Raw genomic sequence first — 10,000 nt, 5'->3', positions numbered from 1 at the left:
AAATCTTTTATCGAAAATACCAACTAACGGTAGAGTATAAGCATGACGCTTCAGCGCCATCCATTTTCAGGGCTAGTTGCTTCGGCAGGTGAGTTGTTACACACTCCTTAGCGGATTCCGACTTCCATGGCCACCGTCCTGCTGTCTTAAGCAACCAACGCCTTTCATGGTATCCCATAAGCGTCAATTTTGGCGCTTTAACTCTACGTTTGGTTCATCCCACAGCGCCAGTTCTGCTTACCAAAAGTGGCCCACTTGGCACTCTGATCCATATATAAAAAATATATTCTCATAGCTTCACATTATAAATAATGTTTTTAAGCAAGCTAGAGATCTCACCCATTTAAAGTTTGAGAATAGGTTGAGGTCGTTTCGGCCCCAAGGCCTCTAATCATTCGCTTTACCGGATGAGACTCTTATATAATGAACGCCAGCTATCCTGATGGAAACTTCGGAGGGAACCAGCTACTAGATGGTTCGATTAGTCTTTCGCCCCTATACCCAGTTCCGACGATCGATTTGCACGTCAGAATCGCTACGGACCTCCATCAGGGTTTCCCCTGACTTCATCCTGACCAGGCATAGTTCACCATCTTTCGGGTCCCAGCGTGTACGCTCTAGGTGCGCCTCTATTATAATATAATCCGAAAACTAAATTATAATAATATAAGACGCCCTAGGAGTGCGATATTTAATACATAATATAAATATATCCTCCTTTTATCATTTATAAAAAAATATAAATAATATTTACTTTCATTGTGCCTTTGGGTTTCATAAAATTTATAAATATTTCGATGAAAAAATATTTTATTCCCAATGACTTGCGTACATGCTAGACTCCTTGGTCCGTGTTTCAAGACGGGTCCTGAAAGTACCCAAAGCTATATCGTCGCTGACAGATAAATTTTTAATAAAAAAAAATGAGCCAGTTCATTATCATACACCTACTGACAGTTAAATAGTATCATATAACGGCATAAAATCCGTATATATAATATGTTTTAATAAAAAAACCTATTTATACTCGTGGTGGATCTGAACGCGTTAATAACGCGACTCAATATCAATTTATAATTAATACCATCAAACAATTAATCAAGAAACATAGGCGTTTAACATACACAAAATATTATCAAAAAATAATATTGTACATTAATCAACGCACCAATGCCTATAGATTAATATTTAATGGGTCGCAACGTCCTACAAGATGAGAAGTGCATACCTCGTTATCATACAATTAACAATATACAGCAGTGCATATATTTTTACTAAAAATAAATTCCTAATAAAAATTTTTGTCACATGCTAGTACAAATTGGTTGATTAACGATAAAAAGTAAATGAATCTCATCTTTCGACCTTTCGGGTTTCTCAGGTTCACCCCTGAACGGTTTTACGTACTCTTTAACTCTCTCTTCAAAGTTCTTTTCAACTTTCCCTCACGGTACTTGTTCGCTATCGGTCTCGTGGTAATATTTAGCCTTAGATGGAGTTTACCACCCACTTAGAGCTGCACTCTCAAGCAACCCGACTCTAAGGAAAGATTCACCTATCATCAATAATAATCACTACGGGCCTGGCACCCTCTATGGGTATATGGCCCCATTCAAGATGGACTTGGATGTATTATATAACAATAGGTTTATATTGAATCTTCCTAAACACTACATTCCCCAAGTGTCTGTTTATCAGCCACGGGGTTCAGTGCTGGGCTTATCCCTGTTCGCTCGCCGCTACTAAGGGAATCCTAGTTAGTTTCTTTTCCTCCGCTTAATAATATGCTTAAATTCAGCGGGTAATCTCACCTACTCTGAGGTCGTAAAAGTTTTTAGAAGTATTAAAACAAAAATTTTTTTTATATATTATGTTTTTGTTATATTTTATAAGTAAACAATTTTCTTAATTATTCATACTCAAATTTTTTTAATATTATTATATAATATTATTTTTATATTTATCTAAAGAGAAGAAAATAAAAAATAAATAATTATATATATTAATTTTTTTCGAGTATATTGAAAATTTTATTACAAATAAAATATTCCATAACAAAATATTAATATATAATATTTTTGTTTATTCTTCTTTATTTAATATTTTAAAAATATATTATTAATATCATTTATTATTAATATTATTATTAACATAAAGTTTTATAATATTATATATAAATGATAAAAAATAATATTGATATATTAATTTAAAAATGTCGACAAATAATAAAAAATATATAAATTTTAAATGCTATTAAAAACATTTTATATTTATTTTTTTCTTATATTTGGCGTAAAACATTCATATATAAATAATTTTACATTTCTTTTATAAAAATTTTATTTATCAATTTAATTAAATATGAAAAAATAAATTTTCTTTTTTAATTATTGATAAATTTCTTTTTCATAAAAAAAATTTTATGTAAAATAATCTTTTATTATATTAATATAATGTATACGACCCTCAGCCAGATGTGGTCCGGGAACAGTATCCAAGGACCGCAATGTGCGTTCGAAATGTCAATGTTCATGTGTCCTGCAGTTCACAAGTTGACGCGCAATTAGCTGCGTTCTTCATCGACCCACGAGCCAAGTGATCCACCGTCCAGGGTAATCTTTTTAAATTTTAAATGTAAGTATTATTATTAATAATAATCTTTATTTTTAATATAAAAAATAAAATTATTAATTTATATATCTTTATAAATTCTTTTAAAATAAAAAAATTTTTCTAGAATATAAATTATATATTTTATTTTAAATATATATATATAAATTAAAGATATTATGGTATTAATAAATATATACATAACATTTTTGATATTTTTGTTAGTGCTAGCTAGATATAATAATTAATATTTGGTATATTTTATAGAAATGTATTTATTTTTTTTTTATAAATTATTTTCTACATAAAAATATATATAATATTAATATGGTACAAAACAAATGGGTTTGTTTTTTAACATAATAACTTTTAATAAAAAAAAAGAAATATCAAGACAAAACATAAAGAAATTTAAATTTGAAATAAATTTTATTCTTTAAAAAAATTTTATCTTGTGTTTTCTTTATTTTTATTATATAACATAGAAAAATAAAAATATAGATTATATCAATTATAATCTTATTTTATTTTTCTTAATAGAGATTATATACATATAAACAAATAATTTCAATATATTCTATTTTTAATTTCACTTTTTTATAAGAGAAATTATTTATAGATTTTATTAATAATTATTGTTTAATAATAATATTGAATATAAAAATATTTTATATGTAACAAATATATTATTAATATTTATATAATATTCTCTATATTATATGTATAGATATATTATGTGTATAAAAAAAGTTTGGCGTATTACTTTAATATGATATCATAACCAAAATAAATCTCTTTTAACACATAATTACTATTATATATTTTGAGAAAATTACATATTAATATGTTATTTTGTTAAAAAAAATATTTCTTATCAATAATATTTTTATTTTTTGGAATATTTAAAAACAATACAAAAAATATAAATAAATATATTTTATATATATCGTTAATGATCCTTCCGCAGGTTCACCTACGGAAACCTTGTTACGACTTTTACTTCCTCTAAATGATCAAGTTTGGTCATCTTCCCAGCAACATCGGCAATATCAGAAATATTGCCGCGTACCAGTCCGAAGACCTCACTAAATCATTCAATCGGTAGTAGCGACGGGCGGTGCGTACAAAGGGCAGGGACGTAATCAACGCGAGCTTATGACTCGCGCTTACTGGGAATTCCTCGTTCATGGGGAACAATTGCAAGCCCCAATCCCTAGCACGAAGGAGGTTCAGCGGGTTACCCGGACCTTTCGGCCTGGGAGGACACGCTGATTCCTTCAGTGTAGCGCGCGTGCGGCCCAGAACATCTAAGGGCATCACAGACCTGTTATTGCTCAATCTCGTGCGGCTAGAATGCCGCCTGTCCCTCTAAGAAGAATTATTTGTACGCCGGCAGTAAAAACCACATCAAAAAACTGCGTACCCATACACCATAACATATGCAACATAAAGCACAATATATACAAAATATAATCTTGATCGTTAAATCTCAAAAATACATGCATATATAAATACAATACATAACACACATGAAAATGAATGAAATGGGAAACAAACAGCCGATGGGCCTTGAGATGCCGGTAAAGTACGTCTATTTAGCAGGCTAGAGTCTCGTTCGTTATCGGAATTAACCAGACAAATCGCTCCACCAACTAAGAACGGCCATGCACCACCACCCACCGAATCAAGAAAGAGCTCTCAATCTGTCAATCCTTCCGGTGTCCGGGCCTGGTGAGGTTTCCCGTGTTGAGTCAAATTAAGCCGCAGGCTCCACTCCTGGTGGTGCCCTTCCGTCAATTCCTTTAAGTTTCAGCTTTGCAACCATACTTCCCCCGGAACCCAAAAGCTTTGGTTTCCCGGAAGCTGCCCGCCGAGTCATCGGAGGAACTTCGGCGGATCGCTAGCTGGCATCGTTTATGGTTAGAACTAGGGCGGTATCTGATCGCCTTCGAACCTCTAACTTTCGTTCTTGATCAATCAAAACATTTTTGGCAAATGCTTTCGCTTCTGTCCGTCTTGCGACGATCCAAGAATTTCACCTCTAACGTCGCAATACGAATGCCCCCATCTGTCCGTATTAATCATTACCTCGGAGTTCCGAAAACCAACAAAATAGAACCGAGGTCCTATTCCATTATTCCATGCACACAATATTCAGGCAAAATTTGAGCCTGCCTTAAGCACTCTAATTTGTTCAAAGTAAACGTACCGGCCCACCTCGACACTCAATTAAGAGCACCGCGACGGGATTGCAATTGGGGGCTGCCACCGCTCTTAACGGTTAAACACTTACGACAAATTACATAATAAAAATATATATAATGCATTAAATAAATAATAACACTAAAATATACTTTATACATAATCTGTACCACCCACCGGTAGGACGTCCCACATAACATGCTAGTTAAACAATGCGAGCATTGAACCAACAGTGTAGGACACAGATTCGACTACGAGCTTTTTAACCGCAACAACTTTAATATACGCTATTGGAGCTGGAATTACCGCGGCTGCTGGCACCAGACTTGCCCTCCAATGGATCCTCGTTAAAGGATTTAAAGTGTACTCATTCCGATTACGGGGCCTCGGATGAGTCCCGTATCGTTATTTTTCGTCACTACCTCCCCGTGCCGGGAGTGGGTAATTTGCGCGCCTGCTGCCTTCCTTGGATGTGGTAGCCGTTTCTCAGGCTCCCTCTCCGGAATCGAACCCTGATTCCCCGTTACCCGTTACAACCATGGTAGGCGCAGAACCTACCATCGACAGTTGATAAGGCAGACATTTGAAAGATGCGTCGCCGGTACGAGACCGTGCGATCAGCTTAAAGTTATTCAGAGTCACCAAATTAAACGATGCAAATTAAAATTTACACCGATTGGTTTTGATCTAATAAAAGCATTCCTTCCATCTCTGGTCGGAACTCTGTTTGCATGTATTAGCTCTAGAATTACCACAGTTATCCAAGTAAATGTGGGTACGATCTAAGGAACCATAACTGATATAATGAGCCTTTCGCGGTTTCACCTTAATTTGGCTTGTACTGAGACATGCATGGCTTAATCTTTGAGACAAGCATATGACTACTGGCAGGATCAACCAGGGAACTATTTGTATTTATAATATTAAATATATAATAATATACATGATATTTTTGTTTTCTTATTATAAGAAAAAAAATTTTCATACAATAATTATTAATATATAATAATATTATTACAATTTCATTTTAAATATCAGATGGTCTCACCCATTACTGATATAAATTTTTTTTTTTTTTTATATCTCTATTGTTTTAAAATTAATAGAAAAAACATATGAGATATATATATTATTATTAATTTTTTTTTTTTCAAATATATATTTTATTATGTCATTTATATAATTTTTTTGCTTTTACAAAAAGAAATATATAACATGTTATTCATAATAAATATTATTGAATAAAAAAAAAAATAATAATTATGATTTTTGTCAGACCATCACCAAATGGGTCTTAAAATATTTCAAACATTTTCTCATACTCGTCGCTAGATTGAAAGCGTCATTTATTTTTTAATTTTATTTAAAAAGTTAATTTTAAATAAAAAACGTTATAATAACACTTAATATTCTCGCTTGGTATGAGGTGAGTCAATGTAATATTATTTATAAAAATAATTTTTATATAAATATTGTGTGCTCATATGGGAGTGTAAAGTTTAAAACTTATAACCCATGAACTTGCTTTGACAAAAAAATTTATATGTTATTCTATTTATAATCAATAATTTAATAAAAAAAAAATTTTTTTTAAATATTGATATAAAAAGATATACATATAGAGGTTTTTTTACAAAATTCTCATTAATTTTTTTACAAAAATAATAATACAATATTTAATATCAAAATAATCCAAACTGATTACCATCCAGACTATTATCAATATATATAAGATTGTATTATTATTCATTTCAATACATATTTATTAAAACTGAGATAAAATTTCATATATTAATAAATATGCATGTGTAAAAAAAAAAATTTTTATATAATAATTGAAAATGTTTTTGCTATTATTTTGTATACATACATTAAATAATTGATAACAATTTAATACAATGTACACCTAAAAAATAATAACAGCATATACATATTCGAAACATTACTAGCAAAAAAACCAAAATACAATATTAAATATCAAAATAAACCAAACTGATTACCATCCAGAATATTTTGAGTATATATATATATATAATTTTGTATATTTTGCGTTCATGTTAATAAAATATATAAATGATACATATTTGAAAAGTGTTATTCTTCTTTCTGTTTTTTCGTAATATCATGGTGTCCATAGACATGCAAAAGCGTCATACCAAGCCATATACATACCTACACCACCTTTGTTGAATGATACACGAACAGTATGAAAATTAAACAACATATTCAATATCATTTTATATTATACTAAAATAAATGTTATTCTATTAAGAAAGTGTATATTTTTAAATTTGGCATTCATTACATAGTCAAAATACAATAATAATATAGATGATACATATACGATAATTGTTATTTTTCTTTCTGTTTTTTCGTGATATCATGGTGTCCATAGAATCGCAACGACGTCATACCAAGCCATATACAACTCTACACCACCTTTGTTGAATGATACACTTAGAGTATGAAAAATAAACAAATTATACTATATCATACTATATCATATATGTAAGACTGTTGAACATAATACCACAAAATACACTATTTCATATAGATATACATTCATTCTTGTCAACATAAAAGTACGTTATAAATGATACATATACAATAAGTTTTATTCCTCTTTCTGTTATTCCGTAATATCATAGTGTCCATAGAATTGCAACGACGTCATACCAAGCCATATACAACTCTACACCACCTTTGTTGAATGATACACGGACAGTATGAAAAATAAACAACCTATTCTATACCATTTAATATCATACTAAAACATGAAACAAATGTTATTCTATTAAAAAGTGTATTATTTTATTATATTTAGTATTCATTACACAGTCAACATACATAAATGATACATATACGATAAGTGTTATTCCTCTATCTGTGCATCCGTAATATCATAGTGTCCATAGAATTGCAACAACGTCATACCAAGCCATATACAACTCTACACCACCTTTGTTGAATGATACACGGACAGTATGAAAAATAAACAACTTATACTATACCATACTATATCATATGTGTGAGACTGCTGAACGTAATACCACTAATACACTGTTATACATAGATATACATTCATCTCATTAACTTACACGCACTATCCATCATATATATTAAAGACATTACACCCGGTGCTTCAAACTCAAAATATGATAATGTTTAAAATGGCTTTAAACATCATAAACTTTACAGAATAATCAAAATTTAAAGAAAAAAATTTTTTTTTAAAAATTTTTTTCAGCTAAAAATTTTTATTTTGGGACCAAAAAAATTTTTTTTTGCTTTTATCATATTTTATTAAATGAAATTTATGCATTATAATAAATTATTCAATAAACATTAATAATTATAATAAATTATTAAAAAATTTTTGGAATTAATGCAAATTTTTAGAAAAAAATGTATATTTTTTTTTTATATACAAATCGTACATGTTATATTGCGACAGGGTACCGGTATAATACATGTGATACATATGTAGATTTTCGAAAAAAATTTTATCCTTTTAAATGGTCCTAAATACTATATAAAGGTAAAATATATAGAATTTTTCGGGATTCATTAAAAAATTTTAGGGAAAAAATTTCATTTTATTTTATATACAAATCGTACATGTTATATTGCGACAGGGTACCGGTATAATACATGTGATACATATGTAGATTTTCGAAAAAAATTTTATCCTTTTAAATAGTCCTAAATACTATATAAAGGTGAAATATATAGAATTTTTCGGGATTCATTAAAAAATTTTAGGGAAAAAATTTCATTTTATTTTATATACAAATCGTACATGTTATATTGCGACAGGGTACCGGTATAATACATGTGATACATATGTAGATTTTCGAAAAAAATTTTATCCTTTTAAATAGTCCTAAATACTATATAAAGGTAAAATATATAGAATTTTTCGGGATTCATTAAAAAATTTTAGGGAAAAAATTTCATTTTATTTTATATACAAATCGTACATGTTATATTGCGACAGGGTACCGGTATAATACATGTGATACATATGTAGATTTTCGAAAAAAATTTTATCCTTTTAAATAGTCCTAAATACTATATAAAGGTAAAATATATAGAATTTTTCGGGATTCATTAAAAAATTTTAGGGAAAAAATTTCATTTTATTTTATATACAAATCGTACATGTTATATTGCGACAGGGTACCGGTATAATACATGTGATACATATGTAGATTTTCTAAAAAATTTTTATCCATTTAAATGCTTCTAAATACTGTATAATGCAAATATATATAATAATTTACAGAATTAATACAAAATTTTTATTGTACAAATTCACATTAATAGTTAATTGGTTAAAAAAAAATTTCAATACACAATGGGAATCAGGCTATTTTATTGGAACTTATTTATAATTAATTCATAATATATTTTTCTATATAAATTGATTAATTGTTTTTACATTCACCGTGTAAACGTATACACCATTCAAGTAACATAAAAAAAAAAAAAAAAAAAAAATTATTATTATATTCTAGTAATACATAATAGTTATTCGCTAAAAAATATTTAATAGACAATAAAAATCTGACTATTCTGTTGTGAACTTATAAATTATTGATTCAAAATATATTTCTCTACCTAAATTTATTAATTGTATACACGCCCCCATGTACGTTGTTCAAGTCATATATTATTTTGCATAAGGATTACAAATAAATATTATATAATAAATAAGAGTTAATAAAAATTTAAAATTTATTATCCATTTTAAATTTATCAGCTAAATAAATATTTTTACATTCTTTTAAATTATTACTTTTTATTGTATTAAGAGTATATATCTAGTTTTATTAATCTTAATCCTTTTACAAGCACTAATATTATTTATACATAATATATTTTTATTTTATGTATGGAAAGCATAACTTGCTAAATACATCCTAACAATTTAAAAACTTTTCATTTGATTAATATTATTTACAATAGCTAATATTAATAGAATCTGAATAATCAAAATTATTTCTTTAAATATATGAATTCCGAATGTAAGTGTCCATCATAATACTTCATTAAGTTTATATTTGGCTAGCAACCTGTTATGCATAAATTGCTTTAAAGGTTGCCTACTAAACATATTATAATTATAATTATTAACAATTTTTGTCAATTGCGATTGCATTTTTTAGTATAATCAATGGTAGCGATT

At 28.5% G+C, this 10,000-nt stretch overlaps 3 non-coding genes across 3 annotated transcripts in view; all 3 read right to left on the bottom strand.

Annotated features, from left to right (window-relative positions):
• The window catches only part of LOC123304604, a 4,577-nt gene extending 2,752 nt beyond the window's left edge, over nucleotides 1–1,825 (bottom strand). Inside the window, exon 1 of the ribosomal RNA XR_006536610.1 lies at nucleotides 1–1,825. This exon is cut by the window's left edge and continues 2,752 nt beyond it. This is a non-coding gene — a ribosomal RNA (large subunit ribosomal RNA).
• Nucleotides 1,826–2,460: 635 nt separating this feature from the next.
• Nucleotides 2,461–2,615, bottom strand: LOC123304583. The gene has a single exon (XR_006536591.1). It is a non-coding gene; the product is annotated as a 5.8S ribosomal RNA (ribosomal RNA).
• A 945-nt stretch (nucleotides 2,616–3,560) lies between these two features.
• On the bottom strand, nucleotides 3,561–5,716 carry LOC123304595. Its single transcript, XR_006536602.1, has one exon. It is a non-coding gene; the product is annotated as a small subunit ribosomal RNA (ribosomal RNA).
• Between the last annotated feature and the right edge of the window lie 4,284 nt (nucleotides 5,717–10,000).

This window comes from Chrysoperla carnea, assembly GCF_905475395.1.
Source record: "Chrysoperla carnea chromosome X unlocalized genomic scaffold, inChrCarn1.1 SUPER_X_unloc_7, whole genome shotgun sequence".
Lineage (NCBI taxonomy): Eukaryota > Metazoa > Arthropoda > Insecta > Neuroptera > Chrysopidae > Chrysoperla > Chrysoperla carnea.
Note: the sequence above shows the minus strand (reverse complement) of the source record. Positions and strands in the feature narration are given on the sequence as shown.